At 40.9% G+C, this 13,760-nt stretch overlaps 1 protein-coding gene across 1 annotated transcript in view; it reads left to right on the forward strand.

The window, feature by feature from the left end:
* The first annotated feature begins 803 nt into the window (after window positions 1–803).
* The window catches only part of WDR72 (WD repeat domain 72), a 588,690-nt gene continuing 575,733 nt past the window's right edge, over window positions 804–13,760 (forward strand). The window contains exon 1 of the mRNA XM_073653016.1: window positions 804–937. The gene's annotated coding sequence lies outside the window, so the exon portion shown is untranslated. The remainder of the gene's footprint in view (window positions 938–13,760) is intronic.

Here is a 13,760-nt window from a genome sequence, read left to right on the forward strand (position 1 = left end):
CCCTTCTATATTCACTTCTGTACACTATCTCTTTATTTATGTATAGTTGTCCTGAAGATGGAGTCGGTGGACTCTGAAACACGTTGACAATAAACCTACAATTTTATTTTACTACTAACTGTGTCGTATTCCGGAGAGCGCAGAAACGCTTCCAATCCTGCTACTTAAGTCTAAACTTCTATAAAGTGTATTAATTCATTCAAAGCTTTCCAAGAGAATGGCAGTCCAGCTATAGTGCCCGCCAACAGTGGAACCTGCTGCAAGTAAACAGGGAGGAAAAATAACATTCTAAGGGCTCGTTCACACAGCCTTCATTTCTCTCATGTAAGAGAATCTGCACGATTATGCTAATGACACTTGGCTCAAACTTTGTCAGAGATTGAGCCCAGTGTCAGTTTACTGTGATCTGATTCTCTTACATGGTGCGATGAAGATGAAGATGGAGAACATAATTTCTCCATTTTCTTCATTGTCTCTGTCCTTGTACATCGGACTGCACGGGGATGACATCTAATCATGCTGCGATTGTTCTGCGATTGAAGAAAAAAAAAACCGCAGATCTGCACTCCTCCATAGTATAACATTGGGTCGAGTGCTATCTGATAAAACATTGCATAGCATTCGGCTATGCTATACAGTGTTATGCAGTGTGAGCCCTTAGGGTTTCCTAAAGGTAAATGTGATTCTAATGCAAATAACTGTTATGAATTCTCAGTGAGGTCAGCGAATACCATAAATGAAGAGTTAATGTTGGATGTCTCTTTGTCTCTGTTGTGTGTCTGATGAGGCATGTGTTTAGCCTGACAACATGACTGCTCTTATTCTACTGTAACCCAAAACACTGCAAGCTGGAACATCAGGTTTTACTCTTCTGGCACATCCATACAGCTACAGTAAGCACGGATGATGAGGACAGAGCACTGACACATCTCATAAGGTACGATCAGTACACGAGGTTTTGGTTAGAAGTTTATTCTTTTAATTAGATGTATACATTAATGGTTCTGTTTTGGTCGGAGGTCTGTATTTATTCCGTGGTCTGGCCTGAAGACTGATTTTTTGATAGGTCTTATCTGGAACCTATTTAGGGATCTGTTCTGGGGTCCATGTTTATTCTGGAGTCTAGTCTAGAATTAAGGGATCTCAGTTTTTTAGCTATTTAGGGGTCTGATCTAGGGTCTGAATTTATTTACTGTAGTTGTCTGATCCTGGGTTGATTTTATTCTGGTGTATTTATGTAGTGCAGGGGTGCACAACCTTTTTTGATCCAAGAGCCACATTGTCATTCTAAACCGATCCGGGGGCCACACTAAAAATTAAAGGTGTATTAACTTCTTTGACATTTATGGCATATCAAAACTTTATACAATAAATGTCTGATAGGTGCAAATTCTACTTATAGGACTCTTAAGTCCACAACTCAGCTCTCTCATGGTACGTTCAGAGTTTTTTTTTTTACAAGGATTTAGAAATAGTCTAGATTCTGCTCCTAAATCCACATCAAAAATTGCATCAAATACTCTCTGAATACATCTCCAGCTAATTATAATGGGAAAAGCTCCTATAGTGCACACAGTGCAGTGTTTTTCCACATTATTTTGAACATTTCCCAGTAAAACCAATAGGATGCATATCCAGAGTATTCAAAACAATTTTTAATATACATTTTGCAGTAAAATCTAATTTTAAATCCTTGTAAAAAAAACTCTCTGAATTTACCCTAAAGAGGAAGAGGCCAGTTATGCACATAGCTCTCTACAATTGATCGTGGGTTTTTGCTTGCTGCCTAATGTTTCACAACTCTCATAGACTACAGTGGAGCGAGTCAGACACTAAAGGACACCTGTCTAATTCACATACTCCTTTCTGGAGTCTCAAACGGGTGGCAAGACCCCATTCTCCTGATGCATGAGGCATCCAGAGATATCTACACCGGGCACCATAAGTACTTGCCAGTCCCTGTTCCTCCGCTGCTGCCACTCCTCTTCTTTATGTGGTTGCTCACCTATAGTTAACCTGTCAGAAAAAGCGATCTTTCTGTCCATATGGTGGGGGGTCCACACAGAATTACATCATGGGCGGCAGGTGGTGCTCCCCTGATATAAGGTTTGGCCTGGGGTCTTGAATTTATGTACGGTTTTGGTCTAGAATCTAAATTTATGTAGCAGTTTAGTCTGTCGGTTTTTTTTTTTTTAGAAATCTGGAATAGGAGCTTATTTATTTTGGGATCTGGTCTGAAATTCTGATTATTTTGGAAGCTAATCGGGGATCTATTTTGATGTCTGGTGTCTGAATTTAGGATGAAGTCTAGTCTTTGGTCTGAATTCAGTTAAGCATTCTAGTGGTTTGGAGTCTGAATTTATTTAGGAGTCTGGCTTAGGGTCTAGTTTTATTTTTGGGTCGTTTCTGGAGTCCAAATTTTTTAAGCAGTCTGGTCTAGGATCTATATTTATTTAGGGAATTGTATTTCTCATTTGAAGTCTGGATTAATTTTGGAGTCTAGATTTAGGGGTCTGGTTTGAGATCTGACTTGGTGTTTGGTAGTGATGAGCGAACGTGCTCGCCACTACTCGGTACTCTCCCGAGCATCATTGTGCTCGACAAGCTCGGCGCTCTGAGAGTATTTTCGGGTTGCTCGGGTGGGAACTCAGGTCCCTGCCGTGCATGTTTGGCGTTCTTTAGAGCGCCAATGAACATGCAGAGATTGCTTGCCACGCACTATAATGCCGTAGAAATGTTGGTTGTGGGCATTACAGTGATTGGTTGGCCGCACAGCGTCATCAGGTCTATATAAGACCTGGCGCTGCTATGATCATCACAGTCACTGCATAGGCAAACAGTATGGGAGACCCACTTCCTAATAAGGGGAACATAGTTTTCAGTATGCCCTCCGACCTCTACGTCTCTTGCAAGGGGCATTGGAGTTCCTCCAAATTTTTGGCAGCCATTGCAGTCACTGCATAAGCAAGAACAGTAAGGGAGACTCACTCCTTTCTGTAACGGGTCTGGGAGGCGGAACCTCTGGGCTACTATACAAGGGAGCGGTCCTTGTAAGGGAGCGGGTGGCGACCAGGCAGGCAGTCACAGCAGGTGACCGAGACAGTCTCTGGGTGTACGGGCAGGAGGTCACGGCAAGTGATCAGGGCAGTCTCTGGAAGAACGGGCTGGAGGTCACGGCAAGTGACCGGGGCAGTCTCTAGGTAAAGGGTAGGTACGACCTGTGATGGCTGAACCTCCAGGTAGGCTAGCAAGGCAGATGGAGGATGTGTGCTCCCAGGTGAGCAAGCGAGAGTCTCTGGAATAGCAGGTGGTCACAGCACGTGACGGCGGAGCCTCCAGGTAGGCAAGCAGGCAGGTAGCGGAGAAGCGCTCCCAGGTGAGCGGGCAAGAGTCTCTGGAATAGCTGGTGGTCCCAGCACGTGACAGCGGAACCCCCGGGCAGGCAAGCAGGCAGGTAGCGGAGAAGCGCTCCCAGGTGAGCGGGCAAGAGTCTGGAATAGCTGGTGGTCACAGCACGTGACAGCGGAGCCTCCGGGCAGGCAAGCAGGCAGGTAGCGGAGAAGCGCTCCCAGGTGAGCGGGCAAGCTGGTCCATAGACAGACTGACCGGAGTTGTAAGGCAGACCGTCGGACCTCAGGCAAGCAGGCAGGTAGCTGATGTGCACTCCCAGGTGAGCGGGCAAGTTGGTCCTTAGACAGACTGACCGGAGTTGTAAGGCAGACCGTCGGACCTCAGGCAGGCAGGCAGGTAACAGGAAATCAGGCAGGATTAGGACAGCAAGCTGGCAGGTAACTGGCAGGTAACTGGCAACGGGACCTGAGGGCTGAAGCAGAGTAGAACGGTGCAACAACATTGCTCGGGCACCTCCATTTTGGAGGAAGTGCCTTATATATGGTAAAGTCCTCCGGCCATTGGCCGGGGACTCCTTAGGACGGCGCGCGCGGCCCCTTTAAGAGGGAGGGAGGGCGTGCGCGCGCGCCCTAAGCACAGTGGCCGGGAAGGAGCGCGCGCTGCCAGCAGAGCGGGAGAGGGACGCCGGGCACGGAGCAGAGCAGTGAGGGGAACAGCGTCCCTGCCTAGCAGAGGGCAGGGACGCCGGCACTACACTTTCCAATGGGAATGTCATTACTGAGGCCCAACTCTATGTGTCTCTAAATTGGTATTGGGGTTTTTCCTAAATTTTGTTAGCCGTTGGACTCACTGCATACCCTATAACTGTATAGCAGACCCGCTCCTTTCTAATGGGAACATGTCGTTACTGTGGCCCAGCTCTATGTGTCTTTAAATTGTTATTGGGGTTTTTTCCTAATTTTGGCAGCCTTTGCAGTCACTGCATGGGCATTACCACTATAGGAGACCCACTCCTTTATAATGGGAACCTTTTTTTTTCTACAGAGGCCCTCCTCTATGTCTCTTCGAAGAGGTATTGGGGTGTGTGCAAATTTTTGGCAGCCCTTGCAGTCACTACATACCCAATAACAGTATAGGAGACACACTCTTTAATAATGGGAACAACAAAGCATAGCCGACCGCTGGCCCCTTAAGAATAGTAAGGTCCGCCTGATGGCCCTGTAAAAATAGGCTTTGTGACTTTCAGAGTCCCTCCTTCATAAATGAAACAGGATGTGTCTTATCATGTCTCACACATCACATGGCAAGATAAGGTAGTAAAAATTTAAAATGACATTTACCGCTGAATGTATTTTTCATCATTGAAAGCAATGCAAAAGTGCAAAAACGTATCAAAAACGCTACGTGTGAACATAGCCCAAGGTGTGGAGGAGCATTTTTGTTTTTGGTTATTTATTTTGCCTTATATACAAGTCATTACCCTAGAAAGGATGTTCCTTAACATATTTCCCAGGAAAATCCATTTTGGTTTTGTTTTTGTATGTTTTATTGTGAGTCCGTAAAAGTGGCGCAATACTCTGACAACATTGTTGACAGCAGTGACCTGGGAGTCAGAGATGCTTCCAGGGGTCTTCCCCATGCTGTTCCCATGTCATTTGAGCACAGTTCCCATCGATTTGGGCAATTTTTAGGCCCTCTGCAGACCGCCGGGGGGGGCCACCGGAAAAATGCTCGAGTTTCCCATAGACTTACATGGGGCTCATTACTCAGACTGAGCACTCGAGCATTCCAATGTGCTCGACCCGAGCATCGAGCACCCGAGCATTTTAGTGCTCGCTCATCACTAGTGTTTGGTATAGCAAAATCTGCATTCATCATAAGTCATCATAGCAGTGTGGGCTGGATATAGAAGACAAGGTAATACAATGCTAATCAGAGAAGACATCATTTGTGAATCACTGAATGCAATTGACGTGTATTCTACCTGTAAGGGTTGGTTCACAAGACCAATTTCTCCAAATTATCTGATTATTCTAATCAGAGTTTGATCAGTGTTTGATCAGAGATTGATTAGAGTGGCATCAGCTTTTCTTGAGCAAGGAGAGAAAAAAAAGTTTCTCCTTTCTGTCAGTTGGTGAAAATCGGACTGCACTCTGATGTCATCCGAGTGTGATACGATTTTTTTCAGCGACTCCTAGACTTGTATTGCCGATTTTGATTTGACACTCAGATCAAAATTAGACATGTCTATGATTTTTTCCACTGATCACTTGGTCCAAGGAAAAAAATCGGACATGTGCACAGCCCAATATAATATCATAGGTACAAGTGCTATCCGTGAAAACCACAGATGGCATTCGTACGAGAAAATTGGTTGTGTGCACTAGCCCTAACTGTGTTAAATTATTGGTGCACATAATACTCTTCAAACCTCCATTATTCAATTGGTATACAGTGGTGTGAAAAAGTGTTTGTCCGCTTCCTGATTTCTTATTCTTTTGCATGTTTGTCACACTTAAATGTTTCAGATCACAAAACAAATTTAAATATTAGACAGATATAACATGAGTAAACAAAAAATGCAGTTTTTAAATGAAGATCTTTATTTTTAAGGGATAAAGAACTCAAATCCTACAAGACCCTGTGTGAAACAGTGATTGTTCCCCTCTTAAAACATAAATTAACAGTGTCATTTATCACATCTTTGGGAAGCTGAGTTCAATTTCTCTAGCCACACACAGGCCTGATTACTGCCACACCTGTTCTCAATTAAGAAATCACTTAAATATGACCTGCCTGACAAAGTGAAGTAGACCAAAAGTTGCTTAAAAGCTAGACATCATGCTGCAATCCAAAGAAATTCAGGAGCAAATGAGAAACAAAGCAATTGAGATCTATAAGTCTGGAAAAAGTTATAAAGCTTTGAGACTCCAGCAAACCACAGTGAGAGCCATTATCCACAAATTGCAAAACATGGAACACTGGTGAACCTTCGCAGGAGTGGATGGCCGACCAAAATTACCCCAGGAGCGCAGCGATTACTCTTCCAAGAGGTCACAAAAGATCCCATAATAACATCCAACAATAACTGCAGGCCTCATTTGCTTCAGTTAATGTCAGTGTTCATGACTCCACCATAAGAAAGATACTGGGCAAAAATGGTATTCATGGCAGAGTTGCAGGACGAAAACCACTGCTGAGAAAAAAGAACATAAAGGTTTGTCTCAGTTTTGCCAGAAAACATCTTGATGATCGCCAAGACTTTTGGGAGAATTCTCTGTGAACTGATGAGACAAAAGTTGAACTTTTTGGAAGGTGTATGTCCCATTACATTTGGCATAGAAGTAACACAGCGTTTCAGAAAAGGAACATCATACCAGCAGTAAAATATGGTGGTGGTAGTGTGATGGTCTGGGGCTGTTTTGCTGCTTCTGGACCTGGAAGACTTGCTGTCGTAAATGGAAACATGAATTTTACTATCTTCCAAAAAATCGTGAAGGAGAATGATCTGCCATCTGTTTGTGACTACAAGCTGAAGAGCACTTGGGTTATGCAGCAGGACAATAATCCAAAACACACTAGCAAGCTCACCTCTGAATGGCTTAAGAAAAAACAAAATTAAGGCTTTGGCGTGGCCTAGTCAAAGTCCTGATCTTAATTTGATTTGAGATGCTGTGGCATGACCTTAAAAAGGCAGTTCTTGCTCGGAAACCCTCCAATGTGGCAGAATTACAACAATTTTGCAAAGATGAGTGGACCAAAATTCCTCCAGAGCGTTATAAAACACTCATTGACAGTTATCGCAAACACTTGATTGCAGTTGTTGCTGCTAAGTCTGGCCCAACCAGTTATTAGGTTTAGGGGGCAATCACTTTTTCACACAGGGCCCTGTAGGTTTGGATTTCATTTTCCCTTAATAATAAAGACCTTTATTTAAAAACTGCATTTTGTGTTTATTAGTGTTATCTTTGTCTAATATTTAAATTTGTTTTGTGATCTGAAACATTTAAGTGTGACAAACATGCAAAAGAATAAGAAAACATGAACAGGGCAAACACTTTTTCACACCACTGTATAATCTCCATGTTTACCGTACGGTGATATTATTGGTCTTATCTAGTGGTAACGTAACATTCCCTCTGCAATAAGTAAATGTGTATCTCTCTTTGACTGTGTGAATATGAGTTTTTGCATTCCTCTTTAATTTTCAGTGTTCTGAAACTTACATATTTTAAGGAAAGGTCAGGTGTGTGACCAAAGAATTGTATCCTGCTATAGTTATGCTTCCACCTACATAATTCACCCCTGAAAACTCGCACATCCAAAAGCCACAAATATTCATTCATATGACCATTATGAAAATCTACATGATGAGGTGCTTCTTAGTAGTAGATTTTCTTGTGACTCAAATATCTATGTTAAATCTGAAGACATACGGTACATAATATTACTACTTCTGTGCTTGGGTATCATTTCAGTGTGTTTTACGAACTATTGTACAAATGAAGTCTCATGTTTGTGTATTCCATAGGTAACCTCTGCTTTAGTCTTATTTTCTAGCCTTTTGTCAGGCCAGGTGACAGATTTTACAGGAGAGAATCCTTTTAAAATTCGCTTGACTGATGAAAAACACTTTTTGCTGTGAATCTTGGACCTGATAAATTGATTTTACTGATCACCTTTCTGGGGATTTCTAATATGTCCTTTTCTCTGTGTCATTCACACAACGGGCCTCTTGTATAAAAACTAATGCAGGCAAAAGATGGAAAAATAAGTAGCAGCAATAAATCAGAACCATTTTCATTTTGTAGCATGTACTGGAAAATTATACAACTATTAACCTGGTCTACAGGGAGACTAAAATGAATTTTCCCTTTATCAAACTCATTACCTATCTCCACCTATCACTTTGGACCGATAGGTTTGTATTCACCTGATGGAGGCAGAAAGAATGTCCTTTTGGCCTCCCTAAGGTTCATAAGCATGAGTGCATCTTGTTTTCTGCTGTATGGAATAGCGCAGTCTGCTGGTTGTTTCAGAGACCAATAAGCGGGTCCATCATGAATAATGATATGCTAATGAAGAAGAACTAGGTGCTATGACATACGCTTTTTCCATTCCAAATATACTTAATTTCCGCCTGCGCGCCTTCTATGGTAGCTAGCATTCAATCTACACAATCCGTATCTGATGAAGGTGGAAGTAACCAACCAAAATGTCATACACAGTATACATTGGATTGTGAATAAATAGTACCTTTATCACATATCAAAATGCCTAGTTCTTGGCCCTCTGCTCTCTTGATATGAGTGTGACTGTATGGGCATGTATTTCTATGTAGCTTTCACTCCCAGGTCAGGAGTGCCGACGGCCCGTACAAGGATTGCGATGCGGCAGTCTGATTGAATCAGTGGCGCCAGTGTAGATGGGTGGGATTATGGGTGGGAGAAGGAGTGAATATTCATTTGCCATTTACATATCCTTACAGCAACATAATGGGGCCATGTAGAGAAATAAAAGTTACATATCCTGAAAGGGCTGCACAAACCCTATATCAGGATACTATTAGTATACTACACAAAAATCATCTGATAGATTCCCTTTAAGGCTTGTTGAGTTGCCATTTTTTTTACATACAAATGCTAATCTGTTTTTTTTTCACAGATAGCCTTCATCGCTCTCATACTCTTTGAGAGCTGTTCATAGGTCTGATTTTTTTTCCTTGGACCAAGTGGTCCATGCAAAATCATGGAAACAACTCGAATATTGATCCGAGTGTTAGATCAAAATCAACAATGAAAGTCTATGGGTCAGTGGAAAAATCTGACAGCATTCGGATACCATCAGTGCTGTCACTGACATTTTTCTCATACATAAAAAAACTGACCTCTGAATAAGCCCTTAGATGTAGGACCCTATTACTGCACCCACTGTTGTGGTCTACTATGGATGATATGTTAAAGGCAGTTAAGGACATGAACAGGCTTTTGCAAACCCTTTGTGGTACAACATCTCAATGTATATTTTCTTTTTCAATTAAATTGCACCCTCCCCCTTTCCTGCTGTGAGATGGTCTCCTACCCTCACCTGCACTCTGTGCTGACCCTGCCTGGTTGCACCTATGGTATGACTGCTAATGGTCCTAAATCAGAGATCCATTGATTGATGTCTGTTCATTTTGGAGCAATGTATGGTGAGAAAGCAACAGTAAATCAACTGTGGAAGATACGAGTTGATTTATAGTTGGTAGAAAGACCATTGGTGGGATGATTAGGAAATTGCTGGCATTAGTCCTGTGTGCAGGATGAAGCCTGACAAGCTCTTTACAAGCCACTTAGCCACATGTGCTCGTGAAGAGACCTTGTAGAGTTTGTACTCGTATGAAGTGATTGTGTGCTCCACTACCCAATTTCCCCCTTTAGATTCAACATAAACCATTTTAATTAATATTGTGTCACCAAAAGGGATTGGAATGGCCAATTGAATTTTGCCAAGATAGAGTCTTTTGATGAAAACATATCTTTATTGATTGCAGAAGAAGAAAATCATTCTTAAAATGAAATCCCGAGAAAAATCATATCCCTGAGAGAAAATTTCTGAGTGGCAGGCTAAGATTAACATCATAAAATTGAATTTTTGCTGCAAAGCTTTGATGTAATCAGCAGCTGGGAGATGGCATTGCCCTTGCAGTGCTCTCTTTGATTGTGGTGAATTATTGCGTGGAATGAAATAAATGTTTCTTGTGTCATTCTTTCTTGAAACACAAAGCCAGGGGCTACAAGACAGTTGTTTTTCTAAAACATGAAATTGGTTGTATTGCGCTTATCATTTGTGATGATTGCTCTTCTCTCTAAACTCTTGCAATGCTTGCAGTTGAATACAATTTACTTTTCACTACCTAATGGGCATGAAGAGCGAATACACTAGTGTGGAGTTATTGTAGTGGGCAATAAGGGTCATTTACATGATGTGTAGTTACCAAAAAAAAACACCCAAATAGAAAAAGTACACATAATGGCAGGGTTAAAATTGGAAGGTGATGACTACTACACACATATTGTATTTAGTGTTTTTTTTCTTGTGCAGAACCTATAAAAATCTATAAACACAAACATGAACCTGATAAAACATGATGTGCCAAAAATCTACAGTGATGTCAGCACAGGTATAATATCAGTCCACTCCATGCCTCGCTTCCTAGGGTCAGTACTCAGAAAAGTCAAAATTCAATATATCATAAATTGTAAAATTCCAATAATAACAACAAATATATTGTGTCGAAGACATACTAGTTAGAGAAACCATCAAATATTCAAAATAATACAAATTAGCTTAAAGGAATTGTCCAGTCTCAAGATATTGATGACCTATCCATAGCATAGGTCATGAACGTAGAAGACTCCAGCTCAACGAACCGTAGATATGCTTTATTCACATGAAGTGCTCAAAAGAGATTTCACAAAGTCAGCAGTATAGATTACCTGACGCGCATCGATGCGTTTCAGCTGACTGCTCACCCTTAATCGTGATGGGTGAGCATTGAGGATGCGCAGTCAGCTGAAACGCGTCGATTCCGCATAAGCTCTAGTGGTGGCTGGAACTAAGCAGATTGAATGGAGTTGCAATGTGCAGCTTAAGGCCACGGCCCCACTATCAGTATTCGGTCAGTATTTTTTCTCAGGAGTGGGAGACAAAGCCAGTAGTGGGTGATAAATGAAGAATTGGTGACTTGTTTCTATTATACCTTTTCTCTGATTGTTCCTCACCTGGTTTTGGCTCCCACTCCTGAGAAAAAATACTGACCAAATACTGATAGTGGGGCCATAGCCTTATTCAAAGTGTTGGGGATGCTGTAAGAACATATAAAAGCTGATCCTTAGGATGGGTCAACAATATCTTGTGACAACCCGTTTAATAAAAAACAGACTAACAGTTTTGAAACCAAGAATATATTTGCATAACAAATGACTAATGGTACACTTCCTCCAAACAAATTGTGTGAACCCCCCCTAACACAAGCAATCTCAAATGGAGGGCGGGGGGGTTGAGATATATCTTTGTATAAAGCTAGGATCACACCATCGTATTTTCTCTCATATGAGAGAATTGGGCCAATTATGCTAATCACACTCTAATTAAGTTCTGATCAGTGTGATTCGATTTTCTCGGATGAGGAGAAGATGAAAAAAAAAAGTCTCCATCTTCTCCATTGTGCCAGTCCATGGAAATCGGACTGTACTCAGATGTCATCCAAGTGCAGTCCAATTTTTACTACTGACTCACTGACTTGCATAGCAGAGTGCAATCCGATATCGGGTGCAAATCAAGCATGCTGCATAAAAATTGGAAATGTGTATGGCCCCATAGAACAACATTGGTCCGAGTAGCGATCCGGTGTTTTGTTGGATTGCACTCGGACCGAAAATATAGTAGTCTACACGAGCCCTAACAATGAATTTGCAAAGATGTTTCAACTTTCAGATCCTTTTGTTTAAAAGTGGACATAACCTTGAAATGTATATATGAGTGTAATTTTCCCAATGACACTATCATGCCACATACAAATTGCTGGGAAAAGTTTTTTACAGACGGCATATACAGTATATTGTACCATGGCTATGTAACATGCGGCATAGCTGAACCCACAAGAGAGGGAGCCTCTTGTACTTGAAACTGGGCAGCGCATGTAGGAATATGCTGGTTTTTCCAATAGGCACAGAAGACCCGCGTCAATGGGTGGCTCTGCTGTGAGGGTGCCGAGTGTGGCAACGTTATTCCCCTGCAGAAACAGTCATAAATCAGACAGGAGACTGCAATTACATCTAAAATTTGTATTGTAATTCTTAACAGGAATTTAAATTCACTTCATCCAGTCTGAAAGAGATATGTGGTGTAACAACAGACTGTACGGTAGGTTAGGTTCACATTTGTATGTCTGCAGACGTAAATGTAAAAAAATTTATGCAAACATGTGCCTATATTTAATTACGTCTGTCTGAATTTTGCCGTATGCGACATTTACGTCTATATACGTTCTTTCTTAAAAACACGATATTGGCTTTTTTTTACAATCTTTTCTTAATTAACTTTTAATGGTACAGACTGAAAAATGTATACGTTTTAGATATATTGAAATGTATGGCTATGCCATTCAATACATCTCCCATTGAGAATAATGGAGAAATAAAAACATACTGCATATACTTCTTTCATATGTTTCTTTGGGACAAAAAAGCGTGGTCAACTACATTTTTATGTACGTCCAAATAGAAAGTAATAGGATGTAAACCTAACAGAATGTACTCAAAATAACATTTCTTTTACTGCGTTTTGCCCATTTAGCCGCCATAAATCAGAATACAGTTTTTTGCAATTCAGGTATATACATCCAGCGGACTGCACTTTACATATGTGAATCTAACCTATAATACATTCAGAAAAATTAGCAATTTTCTGTTATTATTGGTTTCAAATCAAACTAACAATGTACCTGAAAGAAGAGCCAAAACGTGTTTATATATAGTTTAATCACAGATTGTATTAATTGTGTAATGGAGTACATATAATACAGTGTAGTAACAGGTCCACATCACTTTATTTAATATTATTTGTCTTTATGATTAGATCTTAAAATTGATTATTCAGTTTCTTTGTATGCAGTGGTGTAAAATTGCCCTTAAATGGTGTTTGTGGGACTGGTACGTAATGTAAGCTGCTTGGCCACTAGATGTCAGCGCTACAATATTCTATCATTTATACCGTACTTTCAAAAAGAGAAATGACAATGTGAAAAAAAAGGCTGTATAAATATACATAAATGGAGAGGTTATTATATATAGAGGTTATTACAGGTTTTTACTAAGTTCTATGGACTTAGAGATATTTCTAGATACCATTTGGCAAATTGCACTTTTACATACACAATGTATGTTGAATATTCATATATGGATTTATGGATACAATGATATCTACATCTTTTTTTATATTCTTATCTTAACCATGTGATGTTGTGTCTCAACTTATTTATTCTTGGTATTGTGAACTCGTGAGACAAAACATTTGTCAGGCAGTGAAAGTGTGCGCAATACCGTATCAATAGGGTCAGACAGAACTCGATAAATCAGCAGCAAATCAGCCGATTTTCCATTGAATTTACCATAAACATTGTAAAGGGTTATGTTGGAACTGTCCTTTCAACATACTTTGCATAAATCAATGGTACAGGCGATTATAAGAAGCTGCAATATCTGTTAAGAGAAATATGCCTCCTTATCCTATTATGATCCACTTATTCACTCATATCTCCTGATCTCACAATCCACTCTGAATAGAACGATCAATTCTATCTTACTCAACATAATTATGCTTTATGAAGAGGACGGGAGGTGGTGGGAGTGAGGAGCACAGTG

The sequence above is a fragment of the Phyllobates terribilis genome, unplaced genomic scaffold (assembly GCF_046119375.1).
Source record: "Phyllobates terribilis strain yellow unplaced genomic scaffold, ASM4611937v1 Scaffold_11__3_contigs__length_659146591, whole genome shotgun sequence".
Classification (NCBI taxonomy): domain Eukaryota; kingdom Metazoa; phylum Chordata; class Amphibia; order Anura; family Dendrobatidae; genus Phyllobates; species Phyllobates terribilis.